The 18,532-nt window shown below is 50.1% G+C and overlaps 1 protein-coding gene across 5 annotated transcripts in view; it reads right to left on the bottom strand.

Annotated features, from left to right (window-relative positions):
• Window positions 1-18,532, bottom strand: part of LOC134349855 (arfaptin-2-like) — a 139,280-nt gene that overhangs the window by 68,008 nt on the left and 52,740 nt on the right. The gene's annotated exons all lie outside the window — the stretch shown is intronic.

Genomic DNA, 18,532 nt, shown 5'->3' with positions numbered 1-18,532 from the left:
GAGGGCACAGCCTCACAACTGAGGGGCAAGCTTTTACAACAGAGGTAAGGACAGTAGTGAATCTGTGGAATGCTCTGCCACAGGCTTTGGTGGAGGCTACATCCATTTGATAGTTTCCCGATTGATCAAGGCATTAAAGGATATGGCGAGAAGGCAGGTGCATAGGGTTGAGTGGGATCTGGGATCAGCCATGATAGAATGGCACAGCAGCCTTGATGGGCTGAATGGCCTGTTTCTGCTCCTATGTCTTATGGTCTTATAAGATATAGAAGCAGAATTAGGCCATTTCGCCCATCGAGTCTGTTCTGCCATTTCATCATGGCTGATCCAATTTGCCTTTTAGCCCCAGCCTCCTGCCTGCTCCCCATATCCCTTCATTACCTGACCAATCAGGAAACTATCAACCTCAACCTTAAACATACTTAAAAACTTGGCCTCCACAGCTGCCCGTGGCAACAAATTCCACAGATTCACCATTCTCTGGATAAAGAAATTCCTCCTCATACCCTCTATTCTGTGGCTGTGTCCTCTGGTCTTAGACTCTCCCACCATAGGACACATCTTCTCCACATCCACTCTATCAAGGTCTTTCACCATTTGATAGGTTTCAATGAGGTCACCTCTCATTCTTCTGAATTCCAGAGAATACAGGCCCAGAGCCATCAAATGCTCTTTGTATGACAAACCATTTAATCCTGGAATCGTTTTTGTGAACCTCCTTTAAACCCTCTCCAGTTTCAGCACATCCTCTCTAAGAAAAAGGGATCAAACCTGCTCACAATACTCCAAGTGAGGCCTCACCAGTGCTTTATAGTCTCAACATTACATCCTTGCTTTTATATTCTAATCCTCTTGAAATGAAAGCTAACATTGCGTTTGCCTTCCTCACCACTGACTTACCTGCAAATTAACCTTCAGGGAATCCCGCACAAGGACCCCCCAAACCCTTTCACACCTCCGTTTTTTGTATTTTCTCTCCATTTAGAAAACAGTCAACCCTTTCATTTCTTCTACCAAAGTGCATGATCATACATTTCCTGACACTGAATTCCATCTGCCATTTCTTTGCTCATTCCCCTAATGCGGGCATTAATGAATCACGGCTGAAAGAAGACTATAGCTGGGAGCTCAACATCCAAGGGTACACATTGCATCGAAAGGACAGGCAGGTAGGCAGAGTGTGGTGGGGGGGCTCTGTTGAATAGAAATCAAATCATTAGAAAGAAATGACATAGGGTCAGAAGGTGTTGAATCATTGTGGGTAGAGCTAAGGAACTGCAAAGGTAAAAAGACCCTGATGGGAGCTGTAGACAGCCCCTCCCCCAAATATAGTAAGGAAGTGGGCTATAAATTACAGTGGGAGATAGAAAGTGCCTGCCAAAAGGGAAATGTTACAATAGTCATGGAATATTTCAATATGCAGATAGATTGGGAAAATCAGGTTGGTGCTGGATCCCAAACGGCTGAATTTCTAGAATGCCTACCAGATGGCTTTTTAGAGCAGCAGGATAGACAGAGGAGAACCTGTGGATGTTGTGTACTTGGATTTTCAGAAGGGCTTTGACAAGGTGCCACAGATGAGGCTGCTTAACAATTTAAGATCCCACAGTACGACAGGAAAGATAGTAGCATGGATAATGCAGTTGTTGATTAGCAGGAGGCAAAGAGTGGGAACAAGGGGAGCCTTTTTATGTTAAATGTCAATGACCTGGATGTGGAATTGGTAGCTTTGTTGTCACGTTTGTGGATGATACTAGGATAGGTGGAGGGGCAGATAGTTTTGAGGAAGTAGAAAGGCTGCTGAAGGAGACAGAATAGGAGAACAGGCAAAGAAGTGTCAGATGGAATACAATGTTGAGGAATGCATGGTAATGCACTTTGGTGGAAGAAATAAAAGGGTAGACTCTTTAAATGGAGAGGAAATGGAAAAATCAGAGGTGCAAAGGAACTTGGGAGTCCTTGTGCAGGATTCCCTAAAGGTTAATTTGCAGGTTGAGTCAGTGGTGAGGAAGGCAAATGCAATATAAGCATTCATTTCAAGAGAACTAGAATATTAAGTGATAGAGTATCAGTGTACTCGTCAAGGACACTGGATATTCTTCAGACATATGAAGTGTAAAAGAGAGATGAGAGTAGACCACTGGAAAATGATGCTGATCCAGTGGCCACAATGCCATTAGTTTCAAAGTAAACGTGCAAAAAGATAGGTCTAGTCTGCCAGTTGAGATTCTAAATTGGAGTAAGGCCAATTTGATGGTATCAGAAATATCTGGCAAGTGTGGATTGGGACAGGCTGTTTTCTGGCAAACGCATACTTGGTCAGTAGGACCCCTTCAAAAGTGAAAAGTTGAGAGTACAAAGCTTGTATGTGCCTGTCTGAATAAAAGGTAAAGATAACAAGTGTAGGGAACCTTGGCTTTCAAGCGATATTGAGGCGCTGGTTAAGAGAAAAAAGGTGCAGCAGGAAAAGGCAGGTAGGAACAAATCAAGTGCCTATGCAGGAAATGCAAGGGAACATTTAAGAAAGAAATCAGAAGGGCTAAGAGAAGGCACAAATCACTCTAGCAGACAACGTGAAGGACGATCGTAAGGGATTCTACAGATATGTTAACAGCAAAAGGATTGCAAGAGACAAAATTGGTCCTCTGGAAGATCAGAACAGTAATCCATTCATGCAGCCAAAACAGAATTCTTTTGCATCTGGATTTACTCAGAAGATGGATACAGAGTCTACGGAATTGAGAGAAAGGGGCACCAATTTCATGGACCCTGTACAGATTACAGAGGAGGCGTTTGCTACTGAGGCAAACAGAATAGAAAAATTCCCAGGGTATGGCAAGGTGTTCCCTTGGACCCTATAGGAGGCAAATGCAGAAATTACTGGGGCCCAAGCAAAGATATTTAAATCACCCTTAGCAATAAGAGAGGTACCAGAGGATTGAAGGATAGCCAGTGCTACTCCACTGTATAAAAAACCGCTCTACACATAAACCGGGAAATTATAGGCTAGTGGACCTGACACCAGTTGTGGGAAAGTTACTGAAGATATTCTAAGGAACCAGATATACAAGTGTTTGGATAGACATGGACTGATTAAGGATTGTTAACATGGTTTCATGCTTAGTAGGTCATGTCTAACCAAAATATAGAGTTTTTTGAGGAAATTACCAGGAAAGTGGATGAAGGCAAGGCAGTCACAAACAAGGGAAAATCTGCAGATGCTGGTCCTTCTGAAGGGTCTCGGCCCAAAACGTCAACTGTACAGTTTTCGATAGATGCTGCCTGGCTTGCTGAGCTCCTCCCCATTTTGTGTCTGTTGAAGTCAATGCAGTGCATGTTGTCTACATGGACTTTAGCAAGGCATTAGACAAAGATACATGTGGGCGATTGGACAAGAAGGTTCAGTCATTCGGCATGTAAGATGAGATAGTAAATTAGATTAGACATTGGTTTTGCAGGAGAGTGACAGTAGCTGGTTGCCTCTCTGACTGAAGGCCTGTGACTACTGGAGTGCTGCAGGGATTGGCACTGGCTCTTTTGTTGTTTGTCATCTATGATCTGGATGATAATATGGTTAACTGGATCAACAAATTTGCGAATGATACCAATTGTAGTGGACAGTGAGGAAGGCTATCATGGCTTACAGAGGGATCTGCATCAGCTGGAAAAGTAGGCTGAAAAATTGCAGATGGAATTTAATGCAGACAAACATGAGGTTTTGCACTTCGGTAGAACCAACCAGTATAGGTCTTACACAGTGAATGGTAGGGCACTGAGGAGTGTGGTATAACAAAGAGATCTGGGAATAATTTGTTGAAAGTGGCATCACTGGTAGGTAGGGTCGTAAAGAAAACTTTTGGTACACTGGCCTTCATAAATCAATGTATTGAGTACAGGAAATGGGCTGTTATGTTGAAGTTGTAAAAGATGTTAGTGAAGCCTAATTTGGAGTATTGTGTACACTTTTGGTCACCTACCTACAAGAATCTCACAAATAAGGTTGAAAGAGTACAGAGAAAATTTACAAGGATGTGGTTGGGTTTGGAGGACTCAAGTTATAAGGAAAGATTGAATGCATTAGGACTGTATTCCTTAAAACGTAGAAGATTGAGAGGACATTAGACGGAGGTATGTAAAATTATGAGAGGTATAGGGTAAGGCAAGAAGGCCTTTTCCACTAAGGTTTGGTGGGACTACAACCAGTGGTCATGGGTTATGGGTGAAAGGTGAAAAGCTTAAGAAAACATGAGGGAAATTTCTTCACTCAGGGTGGAGAGAGTGTGGAATGAGCTGCCAACACAAGTGGTGTATACAAGCTCAATTTCAATGTTTGAGAGAAGTTTGGGTGTGTACATGGATGGTCGGGGATTGGAGGGCAATGGTCCCGGTGCAGGTTGTTGAGAGTAGGTGGTTTAAATGGCTTGGCATGGACTAGATGGGCCAAAGGGCCTGCTTCTGTGCTGTACATCTCTATGACTCTATAAAAGTAAGCATGTAATGTTGAGACTTTATAAAGCACTGGAGAGGCCTCAATTGGAGTATTTTGAACAGTTCTGGGCTCCTTAGAAAGGATGTGGTGACACTGGAAAGGGTTCAAAGGAGGCACATGAAAATGATTCCAGGATTGAACAGCTTGTCATATGAAGAGCATTTGATGGCTCTGGGCCCGTATTCACTAGAATTCAGAAGAATGAGGGGTGACCTCATTGAAACATATCGAATGGTGAAAGGCCTTGATAGGGAGGATGTGGAGAATATGTTTCCTATGGCAGGAGAGTCAACAACCAGAGGGGACAGTCTCAGAATAACGGAGCGTCCTTTGGAACTCAGATGAGGAGGAATTTTTTAGTCAGAGAGTGGTGAACCTGTGGAATTTGTTGACACAGGCAGCTGTGGAGCCAAGTTTCTGATGTATACTTAAGGCAGAGGTTGATAGATTCTTGACGAGTCGGGGCATGAAGGGATATGGGGAGAAGGCAGGAGAATGGGGCTGAGAGGAAAATTGGATCAGCAATGGTGAAATGGCAGAGCAGACTCGATGGGCCAAAATGCCCAAATCTGCTCCAATATCTTCTGGTCTTAAGGGGTGGCCCTGACAGTGTTCCGACAGACCCAAGCCAGCTGAGATCCAACCAGAACACCCACATGGGGTCCTTACAGACCCTGGCCAGCTGAGATGTACCGTAACAGCCCTCAGAGGTCTGACAGACTCGAGAGGCTGGCAATCACCGTGAATAGGTCCAGTGCAGACACTTCAGTGAACGGCAGTGTGCTTGGAATAGAACAGCTTAAGCCCAGCAGAGGGAGTGGGGCGAGGGGTGCGGCAGGTCAGGGCAGGGCAGCAACAGAGGGGCAGTGTACAGCTGTACCTGGTGATGAGCAGCCCTGATTGGCTATCCGGCTGGCCGCTGACCTGCTGGGGGAGATCAGGAGGCCGCAGGGTGCAGGGGTTTTCACAGGAGCACCTGAACACAGCCAGGATACGGGCCAGGATGGGAGAGTGGAGGGACATGGGGGGGGGGCGTGAATTGGTGGGACGGTGGGACGGAAGGGCAGAAGGGTGGAGGGACAGAGTGACAGTGGGATGGAGGGATGTGGGATGGAGGAGTGGAGGGATGAGGGGAAGTATAAGAACAAAAAGAGAACAAATCAATGGATCAGAGTGTGACAACTGATGAGCGATGGAGGCAGTACAAACAGTCAGGAGCTGTAACACTCAGTGCATAGCCAACAGGTGTTCAAAACAGTATTAAACAGTGTAACCCTCCCTCAGTATCACCCCCTTTTTTAACAAAACTCTAAAAGCTTATTTATACACAAGGTCAGTAAGGTACAAGACAGTAAGTATACTCAAATTAAATATGGTTACTACCATCTATAAAGCAGTCAGTACCCCGGGTGGGGGGGCACCGCTCTCGGAAGCCCCCCAGTGTGCCCGCTGGGACCACTTGCTCCCTCTCTAAGGACAACTGGGCACGAACGTATCCTCGGAAAAGGGGGGCGGGCAGGCAGTCGTCCCGGGCAGCAGCCTCTACTTTCCGCCACCTAGACCCGTGAATGGTCATCTTGGCCAGTCCCAGGACCAAGCCCACCAGGAGATCCTCCCCACGCTCCACCCCCTTCTGTACAGGGTGCCCGTATACAAGGAGCAAAGGACTAAAGTGCAGCCAGAACCTCAGCAGCACCCTGAGAAACTCAAACAGGGGCTGAAACCTCTCACGTTCTGTGTACGCATAGTACACTGACTCCTGGCCACAGAATGGACAGGTGGACGGGGTGTCAGAGAACCTGCTCAGGAACCTGTTGTACGGGACTGCCCAATGCAACACCTTCCACCCCAAGTCCCCACTGTACAGGGGAAGGACCCCTGTGAAAAGAGATTTCCACTGGGGACCTCCTCTGCTGCCTGACGGTAACACGGATCACCAAGGCGAGGAAGTGAAAGGTGAGCAGGGGCAGCCCGTAGAAGAAACACTTCGAAGCTTCACGGAACGGTAGTCGGCAGCCATCAATCCCAGGGGAACATGGGTTTGCACCTCTGGTGGACTGTGTCCTCTCCAGCGCGGGAAGATTTGAAGAACTGGCTGTTGCCAATGAAGCTGGTTCCCCCTCTCCACGTCACTGATGTAATCCAAGGGAAGGGCAAGCGCTGATACAGCCTGGCACCAGTGTCGTCACAGAGGTTGCCAGAGTGAAGTTGTAAACAAGATCAAACTGCCTTAGGGACCCCGGCACTGGATTTCTTCTTGGGGTTTACTCCCGAAGCCTTTCCCATGGATGGTATGGCTGCAAGGCAGCAGAGGTTTAAACTCAGAGCTTTCCTTCTTCCAGGTAAGCTGCCTCCAAGGCTGAGGAGCCCCACCTGCCGAGGTCACGGAACGGCATAGTGGGCACCCCCACGAGACGGCTTACGTTGTGTGGGACCCTCTCTCACATGGTCTCTCGAGGCCTGGGTCCGAAGAGCACATCGGGTGGTAGTGCAGCTGGAACCCTTCCACTTGCCCACACCCACCCGACACTCACTGTAATCGGATCAGGACCAATCCACCCCGCCCCAGCAGCCAGAGCACCCTGCCCGGATGAGGCTAGACCACACACCCCCTCTACAGACCCGGCAGAAGCGGGGTAGAAGCGCGCAGACTCAGATCCATTCATCTCTTGCAGAGAAGGCACAGGAATGACTCCATGCAAACCGAATACAGTTGACCCGACATGGGGCACCCCCATCCCAAAGCAAAAGGGTGCTATCAGGAACCATTCACCTTCACTAGGCACTCCACGGCAGCATACAGCAGTCGGACGTGGCCAAGACCGAACTTTCGCAAAGTCCCGAAGAGGTACTCGTGGTTCACCCTTTCGAACACCTTCCCTTGGTCGAGAGAGAGAGAAAGGCGACCGACAGACCAGTCCCCCGTACAGGGAAATCAGATCCTGGACAAGGTAGGACTGATCAGGTTGGACCACTTCTGCTAGCACAGAGCCCAGGCATTGGCCATCGCCCGGGCAAAGACTCAGCGCTGAGGAGGGATATTGGGTGCCAATTCCGCAGGCTACAGAGATCCTCCTTCTGTGGCAGCAAGGCCACGACTGCTTTGCCCCAAGAAAGGGGTTTCTCACTTGTCACCATGCTCTCCCCCAATACCCCTGCATAATCAGCCCCTAGGATGTCCCAGAAGGCCTGGAGAAACTCCACCGTGAACCCATCTAGTCCCAGGAACTTGCCTCTCGGCAGCTGGTTGAGGGCACTGGTCAACTCCACTAAAGATAGTGGTGTATCGAGCCGATCACCCCCCAGTGTTGATCCTCAGCAAGTCCTCCCACAGAGCCCTGTGTGCACCCTCACTGCGCCGGTCTGGTGAGAAGAGAGCCTCGTAAAAGGAATGGACTTCGTCAGATCCGTGACGGAGGAACCATCCTCTGCCAGCAATTCCACCAGCTGCCTGCAGACACCCCTCCTCCTCGAGAGAGAGAGAAGAAGGGCGAGGCATGGTCCAGATCCTCACGTAAGCACCTCAGGACCTCTCGAGCTGCAGGTGCCTCAGTGCCTCCTTCCTCCGCTGGTACTCATCCCAGAGGGGCTGGTCCCCATTGGTTAGCCTCAGCCGAGACTCCAGGTCGACCAGCTCCTTCTCAAGCCGATCGATCCCGGCCATCCGCCGCTTGGTCAAGCCGTGCGCGTATTCCCTGCAGAACAGTCAGATGTGAGCTTTGCCCACATCCCACTAGAACCTCAGGGAAGGGAAACTCCCCGCTTCTCCTGCCAGGACTCCCAGAACAACCGGAACGCACCCTGGAACCGGCCGTCCTCCAGCAGCCGGTTGTTGAAATGCCAATACACGGACCCCACCCGTGCAGGCAGCACACTCAGCTGCATCCACACCAGGTGGTGGTCCAAGCACGTAACCGGCCACATGGAGACAGCCAACGCCCAGGAGACATGCGCCCTAGTTATCGATCCACGAGCCTCCTTGAGAAAGCACACAAGTCAGGGTGAAGGTTCCGGCAGACATCGACCAGGTCCGATGACACGGCCAGCCCCCAGAGCTGCCTCATTGATACTCGGCTACTCTGGGGGCCGGTGCGATCCCGTCCCACGAGGGTGCAGTTAAAACCACCCTCCATGATTACGCATTCGTTCTGATCTACGGACGCCAACAACGCAGACACATCTCGGAACAGGCACGCCTGCATCAGGCCAAGCTCAGGGGCGTACACATTGACAAAGTGCATTGGTACGTCACCCTGATGCACAGCGAGGTGAAGCAGACGGCCTGGCACGAGTTCTTGGACCTTGATTACGTTGGGCAGGTAAAAGGGGGCCAACAGGATGGCCACCCTGCTGAAAGTGGAGCCGAGGTAGTTTTAAGGTAGGGATATGTTCAGCACAGCTTTGTGGGCCAAAGGGCCTGTATTGTGCTGTATGTTTTCTATGTTTTGTGGACCACTCCCTCCCCCACGTCATTCCCGGAGCCAGGTGGATTCGTTTCCTGGAACAGTACGGGTTTCCTGCAGGAAGCTCACTGCATATCTCCCGTCCTGGAGGACAGTGAGCTGATGAAATCTGCAGAGAGCCCCCCGACCGCCACTTATGTTCAGGGTCACGACACTGAACTTCATGGCGCATTCTTACTGGGACCCCTCACCAGAGCCCCTAGACAAAGCAGCAGAGTATTCCTTCGAACCCTCCCCTGCCTTCACCCTGTAAACCTTCTCCAGGGGCTCCAGAAGCCTCTCGAACGGACACCAATCCTTACGTATCTTCTCAGCTCCCCTCCCCTTCTTTTGGAGGATCATGCGGATCGACTGGACGACCCCTCCCTGACCTGACCAGACCAATGATCAGTAGCCAACCGGGCCTTGAAAGACTTCCTCCAGTAATCCTGCAAAAACTGCCAGATCTCCTCAAGACAGATGAGCTGCAACTCGGTGCTGGGGTCGAGGAAGTTGGTTATCTCGGCCTCAAAAGAGTCCCCATCTTCCCCCTCACCAGGTGCACCGCTCTTATCCCCCTCCAGGCAGTTGTCATCAACACCCGATGTGACCACCTCACTCCTTACCCGCACTGTAGGCCTGACCACGGGCTCTACCCCATCTCCGGGACCAGTGACAGAGGGAAGCCCCTCCAGCTCTGGATCCAGAGTACCTGCCACATCCTGGGCACGAGCTTGCCGGGTTGTATCCAGCTCTACACCCTCGCTCCCTTCCCTGCAAACAACACTGGGAGAGTCCCCTCCCTCCTGATCCCTCGAGACACACTCCTTCCGTCTGGCTGCAAGGGGTGACACTTCCAGGCTGCACTGGGTCCCCTTGTGGACTGCGCGTGCCTCGGCTGAGCACCTTGCCTCAGTCGAGGCAACAATTTGGAAGACCAGTCCCCCGGAGACCCGTTACCCAAAGGCGACCACAGGGCTTTGCCCCTCCCCAGGGAGTATGCACTCTGAGTGCACAATTCCAAATGGAGACAGGTCCACCTCCCCACACGGCTCCCCCTTAGTGGTGCCACTCATGGGCCTGAAGGCCCCGCATTCCGGAGATGTCTCCCCAGCACAGGGCCCCTGCATAACAGGGCAATCCTCCAGCCCTGGGGGGACAAACTCTGCACACAGGGTCTTAACCAGGGGTACATCTTCCTCCGTTTCAGGCTGCAAATGTGCTGAGGCACACTGATCTCCACCTCAGAGGCATCCTTAACCTCCGGCATTACCTCCCCTCCCGACTTCCCAGGCTCTTGCTGAATTTCTGGAGCCACGGGACCCTCTGGGCTCAGTTCAACAGCAACAACCTGCTCCTTCTCTGGGGGAGAAGCCTTCAGAAACTTTATTTTCTTCTTTGCCTTCCTGCCCACCACATGAACCCACCCGTCCCGGTCACCCGCCCCGTGTCCAACCACGACTTCCACAGCCGGTGACACAGAAGGGGATAACGGGGAGGTGGGACAGTCAGAGGGGGGTCAGCGCAGGAAGGCCCAGCGGCATCACCCTGTGCCTCCAAGGCCAAGTTGGCAGCCTGACAATTTGGGCAATTCTTCCAAATATGCCCAAATTCTTTACAAGCATTGCACCTCAGGCAACCCAAAGACCAGGGGATGGTATCGTATTGCCCCTCAGCATCCCTACCCTGCTCCAGCTGCATAAGCAGACGGTGCTGGAATGAGAATAGGTGCTCATAGCCCCACGGAGGTGCCCTATACCGTATCGGGGTTATTTTTGAACGCACCTTGCCGATGGAGCACAGATAGGGAAATAGGGACTTGTCAGGGAGATGAGGGTAGACGTCAGGGAGTATTACCACCTGCATGGGGCTCCACCTACATAAAAACCCTCCCCACCCCTAACCCCTGACTCAGGGCCAAAACCACACCCCTCAGTGACATCAAATGGAAAGTAGTTTTCCCATTCAAAACCGCTACCGCAACAATGCCCTCACGGCCTCCAACAGACTCCGCCATGGCCTTTATGGCAGCATTCCTACGGACTGAAGTAGGCACAGTACACTGTACAGCGTTCTTTAAGGTCAGGAATCTGAATGGGTGGCCCTCTTCGTCAGCTGCCACTCCTGAGCCAGTAGTTTGCATGTAGGACTTAGGCCGCGCCATCTTGGAGCCGCGCCCAGCCATGACGCAGTTCAAGTTCAAACAGTACCGCTGGGGGGTTGGGGAACACAGTCTACACCCAGCAGAACACCAGCAAACAGTCAAAAATACCATTCAGAGATGAAACTGGACCAGACGGGAGGAGAAAAGGAGTGGATGGGCAGGGAAGTCCGTGCAATGTTAGAAGAAACCTCAGCGCCGTCTGCGCAGCAATCGTGAAGAGATGAAACTCTTCCCTGGCCAGTCCACTGCTCGAAAGTCCAAAGTCCTCTTCACCGAGCCGCCCTGGGCTAAGCACTCCGAACAGGAGGGGCATTTCGTTATTACAAACGGAATAAATCGGTCCCTGTTCCCGGCAAGGTCAGACTCACACTTTGGCAAACCGCCAGCTGCACTCACTGCTGAGCGCTGAGAAAACTTCACCGAAGCAAATCCTCCCAGGCAAAGAAACTGTTTCAGTCATTGCCGAGGTGATATTTCACTCTCCCAAAGTCTCCAAAACAGTTATCTGGCAAATTTTGCCGCAAATTCTAACTTTAGGAGAGAGAGCTCCCACAGTGTGAGCCTCTCTCAGTACAGCCCTGCCCACACAATTTGGTCAAGGCAGGCAGTGGGAACTTAATCCACAGCCATGTACACAAAGTTAGCAACACAGCAAGCAACAGTTGAACTGCACTGCAATGGGCGGACTTGCAGCTTGCAGACCAAACTGGCCACCTCAGGAAGTGAACACGGGTCAGAGGTCGGTGATGGTGCATGGTGATGCGCACTGAACCAGAGCCATAACCTTCATTGAACACGAGAGAGTCTGCAGACACTGAAAATCTGGAGCAATAGACACAAAATGCTGGAAGAACTCAGCACGTCAGGCAGCTGCTCACCTGCCAACTTGCCACTTCTCCCACATCTTCTGGCTTCTTCCCCCTTACTTTCTAGACCTGATGAAGGATCTCGGTCTGAAATGTTGACTGTTTATTCCTCTCAACAGATTCTGCTTAACCTACTGAGTTCCTCCTGTATTTTGTGTGTTACACTTTTACGGAGCGGGACAGGTGTAAGTGAGGCCAACCCCTTCTGCATTCACATCAGATAGTGAGCCACTCTGCCATGCTAACCCTCTGGGAGTCCTCGGCATTTACCACACCTCTGGCTGGTCTGTATTGCCCTTCCCCTTCCCTGTGTCCAGCTGGGCTGGCATGGTAGCGTAGTGCTTAACACAACGCTTTACAGTACCGCGCTGCACGGTAAGCAGCTTGTATGTTCTCCCCGTGGGCGCAGGTTTCCTCCCACAGTCCAGACGTACAGGTTGGTAGGTGAATTGGTCACTGTAAATTGAATTGTGATTAGGCTAGAGTCAAATAATGGGTCACTGGGCAACGTGGCTCAAAGAGCCTGTTCTGCACTGAATCTCAAAATAAGCTCTGCAGAACCTGCTCAGAGCCCAGATAACAGCAGGGAAAGTCCATTCACACCACCTTGATCACAAAAGGTTATGCCCTGTGGGACAGTCCTACACACACACACTGATCACTTGGAGAACAGATACACACACACACAGACCGTCACTGGGGGATGGTCCCACACACACTGACCCTGACTGGGGGATGGTCCCACACACACACTGACCCTGACTGGGGGATGGTCCCACACACACACTGACCCTGACTGGGGGACGGACCCACACACACACTGACCCTCACTGGGGGACAGTCTCACACACACTGACCCTCACTGGGGAACAGACCCACGCACACACTGACCCTCACTGGAGGACGGTCCCACGCACACACTGACCCTCACTGGGGAACAGACCCACACACACACTGACCCTCACTGGGGAACGGACCCACACACACACTGACCCTCACTGGAGGACGGTCCCACACACACACACTGACCCTCACTGGGGAACGGACCCATACACACACTGACCCTCACTGGGGGATGGTCCCACACACACAGCAGGATAGAGTGGAATTCGTTGGTGGAGGCGAAGTTAAGATGGCGCTAAACAGCAACTCCTTTGCTTGCATCTTCCCAAACAGCTCTATTTCCATCTTTAATATCTTTATTTTTCCCTTTCAGGGTTCTTCGGAAGACCCTGACCTGGAGTTATATGCAGACTTTGGTTCTTTGCGGGAATGGGACGGGTTCTCGGGGTTTCAGGACCAGCTGTTGTTCGGCACACCAAGGGATCGGCCTGAGAGGCGGTTTAGTGTTTGTAAGCCTAAGATGTTATTTGTCATATACATTAATGATCTGGATGATGGGGTGGTAAATTGGATTAGTAAGTATGCAGACGATACTAAGATAGGTGGCGTTGTGGATAATGAAGTAGGTTTTCAAAGCTTGCAGAGAGATTTAGGCCAATTAGAAGAGTGGGCTGAAAGATGGCAGATGGAGTTTAATGCTGATAAATGTGAGGTGCTACATTTTGGTAGGTCTAATCAAAATAGGACATACATGGTAAATGGTAGGGCATTTTAAGAATGCAGTAGAACAGAGGGATCTAGGAATAGTGATGCATAGTTCCCTAAATCTCATGTGGATAGGGTGGTGAAGAAAGCTTTTGGTATGCTGGCCTTTATAAATCAGAGCATTGAGTATAGGAGATAGGAGTTGGGATGTAATGTTGAAATTGTACAAGGCATTGGTAAGGCCAAATTTGGAGTATTGTGTACAGTTCTGGTCACTGAATTATAGGAAAGATGTCAACAAAATAGAGAGAGTACAGAGAAGATTTACTAGAACGTTACCTGGATTTCAGCACCTAAGTTACAGAGGAAGGTTGAACAAGTTAGGTTCTTATTCTTTGGAGCGAAGAAGGTTGAGGGGGGACATGAGTTGAGAGTTGGGGGGCAAAAGTTTAGGGGTAACATGAGGGGGGACTTCTTTACCCAGAGAGTGGTAGCTGTGTGGAACAAGCTTCCAGCAGAAGTGGTTGAGGCAGGTTCGATGTTGTCATTTAAAGTAAAATTGGATAGATATATGGACAGGAAAGGAATGGAGGGTTATGGGCTGAGTGCAGGTCGGTGGGACTAGGTGAGAGTAAGTGTTCGGCATGGACTAGAAGGGCCGAGATGGCCTGCTGTGCTGTAATTGTTATATGGTTTATAAGATCTTGGGGCTCTGGAGACGGGTGGATCGAGGGTCGGTATCACGGCAGGAGACTCATGTGTTGTCAGGGAGGCGGAAAATCTGTCGCCATGGGCCTGAAGACGTGAGATCTTTGCGATCTTCGGGCACAGAGCTCATAAAAAGCGACGAAACGGACCTTTTAACATCGTAAAGCAGTAGGTTGTGCACTACAGCAGGCAGCACAGCAGCAGTGGCCTTTCGGATCTGGTGTTACTTTAATTTTTTAATTTAATTTTAAGGCACAATTTTTGATTAGGGCACATGGATAACAGAGCGACTATCTACCATCACCAGATACTGCTACAATACAGAGACCACCCAAAAACAAACCTTCATGAAGATCTGCTGGTTAAATTACGCGACCTCGGCTTGCTGAGGGGATCGGGCCTACAGTCCTCGGAGTCGCCTGATGCCAGTGGCTGGAGGTGAGAATGTCGTAAGCGATGTGGGAGGAAGTGGAAGCAAGGCAAGCAGGCAGGAGACCGTGCCAGGCAAAAAGCAAACCCTAGCCGGCTGGCTCTCCCGTCCATTCTGCTCTCCAATGTCCGCTCCCTGGACAATAAATTGGACTATATTCGACTCCAATGAAGTACTCGGTGGGAGTGCAAAGTGCAGAGACTGCTGTGCGTATGTTTTCACGGAAACGTGGCTCTCCAATGGAATCCTGGACGCCGCTATTCAGTCGGACAGGTTCGTCTTGTTTCGAGCGGATAGGGATGCAGCTCTTTCCAGTAAGACTCACGGTGGCAACTTGTGTGTTTACATCAATATGGAATGGTGCAAGAACTCTGTGCTGGTTTCAAGATACTGCTCATCGCTAGTGGAGTTTGTGACTGTTAGATGCAGACCATTTTATTCCCCACGAGAATTCACCACTGTCCTTATAGTTGGTGTCTACATTCCCCCCAGCACTAATGCTAAGGAGGCGTTCTGTGGACTGCATGGGGCTATTAGTGAACTGCAGAACGCACACCCTGATGGACTGTTTATTGTCGCCGGAGATTTTAACCACGCGAGCCTTAAGTCAGTGCTCCCCAAATTCCATCAGAATGTGGACTTTGCAACGAGAGGGGCGAACGCGTTGGACCTTGTTTACACAAACATTCCCGATGCTTACTGGACGGAGCCCCGCCCCCACCTCGGTTACTCAGACCACATCTCTGTTATGATAATCCCAGCATACTGACCGCTCGTCAGACGCTCCAGACCAGTTCTGAAGCAGGTGAAAACCTGGCCAGCAGGAGCCATCTCCGCTCTTTAAGACTGCTTTGAGCACACTGACTGGCACATGTTCAGGGAGGCTGCAACCAATGGCGACTCTACCAACTTAGAGGAGTACATGGCATCAGTGACTAGCTACATCAGCAAGTGCATCAATGACATCACTGTGTCCAAGACCATCACTACACACGCTAATCAGAAGCCATGGATGACTGCGGAGGTGCGTGCACTGCTGAGGTCCCGTGATTCCACCTTCAGAGCAGGCGACAAGGCAGCCCTAACAACAGCGAGGGCCAAACTGTCCCGGGCCATCAGAGAGGCAAAGCACTCACATCCATCATCATGAAGTGTTTCGAGAGGCTCGTCATGAGGCACATCAAAACCCCCTGCAGTTCGCGTACCGTCCCAACCGTTCAACAGATGACGCCACTGCCATCACCCTCCACCTGGCCCTCACCCACCTGGACAAAAAAGACACGTACGTTCGAATGCTGTTCATAGACTTCAGTTCAGCATTCAATACAATCATTCCTCAGAAACTCTGACTGGAAAGCTGAAACTGCCGGGCCTGAACACCTCCCTCTGCAACTGGATCCTAGACTTCCTGACTGGGAGACCTCAGTCAGTCCGGATCGGGAGCAGCATCTCCAACACCATCACACTGAGCACGGGGGCTCCCCAGGGCTGTGTGTTCAGTCCACTGCTGTTCACTCCGCTGACCCACGACTGTGCTGCAACACACAGCTCGAACCACAAGTTCACCGATGACACGACCATGGTGGGTCTCAACAAGAACGATGAGTCAGCATACAGAGAGGAGGTGCAGCAGCTAACAGACTGGTGCAGAGCCAACAACCTGTCTCTGAATGTGAACAAAACAAAACAGATGGTTGTTGACTTCAGGACATGGAGTGACCACTCTCCACTGAACATCGACGACTCCTCCGTAGAGATCGTTAAGAGCACCAAATTTCTTGGTGTTCACCTGGCGGAGAATCTCACCTGGTCCCTCAACACCAGCTCCATAGCAAACGAAAGCCCAGCAGCGTCTCTACTTTCTGTGAAGGTTGAGAAAAGTCCATCTCCCACCCCCATCCTCACCACATTCTACAGAGGATGTATTGAAACATCCTGAGCAGCTGCATCACTGCCTGGTTCAGAAATTGCACCATCTCAAATCGCAAGACCCTGCAGCGGATGGTGAGGTCAGCTAGGAAGATTATCGGGGTCTCTCTTCCCGCTATCACAGACATTTACACCACACGCTGCATCCACAAAGCAAACAACATTATGAAGGACCCCATGCATCCCTCATACAAACTCTTCTCCCTCCTGCCATCTGGCAAAAGGCACCAAAGTATTCGAGCTCTCACGACCAGACTATGTAACAGTTTCTTCCCCCAAGCCATCAGACTCCTCAATACCCAGAGCCTGGACTGACACCAACCTACTGCCCTCTACTGTGCCTATTGTCTTGTTTATTATTTATTGTAATGCCTGCACTGTTTTGTGCACTTTATGCAGTCCTGAGTAGGTCTGTAGTCTAGTGTAGTTTTTGTGTTGTTTTACATAGTTCAGTATAGTTTTTGTGTTGTTTCATGTAGCACCATGGTCCTGAAAAACATTGTCTCATTTTTACTGTGTACGGTACCAGCAGTTACGGTCAAAATGGCAATAAAAAGTGACTTGACTTGACTTATGTCTCCCGCTCGCTGTGAGAATGGAGACATAGAAACATAGAAAATAGGTGCAGGAGTAGGCCATTCGGCCCCTCGAGCCTGCACCGCCATTTATTATGATCATGGCTGATCATCCAACTCAGAACCCAGCCTTCCCTCCATACCCCCTGACCCCTGTAGCCACAAGGGCCATATCTAACTCCCTCTTAAACATAGCCAATGAACTGGCCTCAACAGTTTGCTGTGGCAGAGAATTCCACAGATTCACCACTCTCTGTGTGAAGAAGTTTTTCCTAATCTCGGTCCTAAAAGGCTTCCCCTCTATCCTCAAACTGTGACCCCTCGTTCTGGACCTCCCCAACATCGGGAACAATCTTCCTGCATCTAGCCTGTCCAATCCCTTTAGGATCTTATACGTTTCAATCAGATCCCCCCTCAATCTTCTAAATTCCAACGAGTACAAGCCCAGTTCATCCAGTCTTTCTTCATATGAAAGACCTGCCATCCCAGGAATCAATCTGGTGAACCTTCTTTGTACTCCCTCTATGGCAAAGATGTCTTTCCTCAGATTAGGAGACCAAAACTGCACACAATACTCCAGGTGTGGTCTCACCAAGGCCTTGTACAACTGCAGTAGTACCTCCCTGCTCCTGTACTCGAATCCTCTCGCTATAAATGCCAGCATACCATTCGCCTTTTTCACCGCCTGCTGTACCTGCATGCCCACTTTCAATGACTGGTGTATAATGACACCCAGGTCTCGTTGCACCTCCCCTTTTCCTAATCGGCCACCATTCAGATAATAATCTGTTTTCCTATTTTTGCCACCAAAGTGGATAACTTCACATTTATCCACATTAAATTGCATCTGCCATGAGTTTGCCCACTCACCCAACCTATCCAAGTCACCCTGCATCCTCTTAGCATCCTCCTCACTGCTAACACTGCCACCCAGCTTCGTGTCATCCGCAAACTTGGAGATGCTGCATTTAATTCCCTCATCCAAGTCATTAATATATATTGTAAACAACTGGGGTCCCAGCACTGAGCCTTGCGGTACCCCACTAGTCACCGCCTGCCATTCTGAAAAGGTCCCGTTTATTCCCACTCTTTGCTTCCTGTCTGCTAACTAATTCTCCACCCACACCAATACCTTACCCCCAATACCGTGTGCTTTAAGTTTGCACACTAATCTCCTGTGTGGGACCTTGTCAAAAGCCTTTTGAAAATCCAAATATACCACATCCACTGGTTCTCCCCTATCCACTCTACTAGTTACATCCTCAAAAAATTCTATGAGATTCGTCAGACATGATTTTCCTTTCACAAATCCATGCTGACTTTGTCCGATCATTTCACCGCTTTCCAAATGTGCTGTTATCACATCCTTGATAACTGACTC

The sequence above is a fragment of the Mobula hypostoma genome, chromosome 7 (genome assembly GCF_963921235.1).
Source record: "Mobula hypostoma chromosome 7, sMobHyp1.1, whole genome shotgun sequence".
In the NCBI taxonomy this organism is placed as follows: Eukaryota; Metazoa; Chordata; class Chondrichthyes; order Myliobatiformes; family Myliobatidae; genus Mobula; species Mobula hypostoma.
The sequence above is the reverse complement of the archived record's forward strand: the minus strand, read 5'-3'. Positions and strand labels throughout refer to the sequence as shown.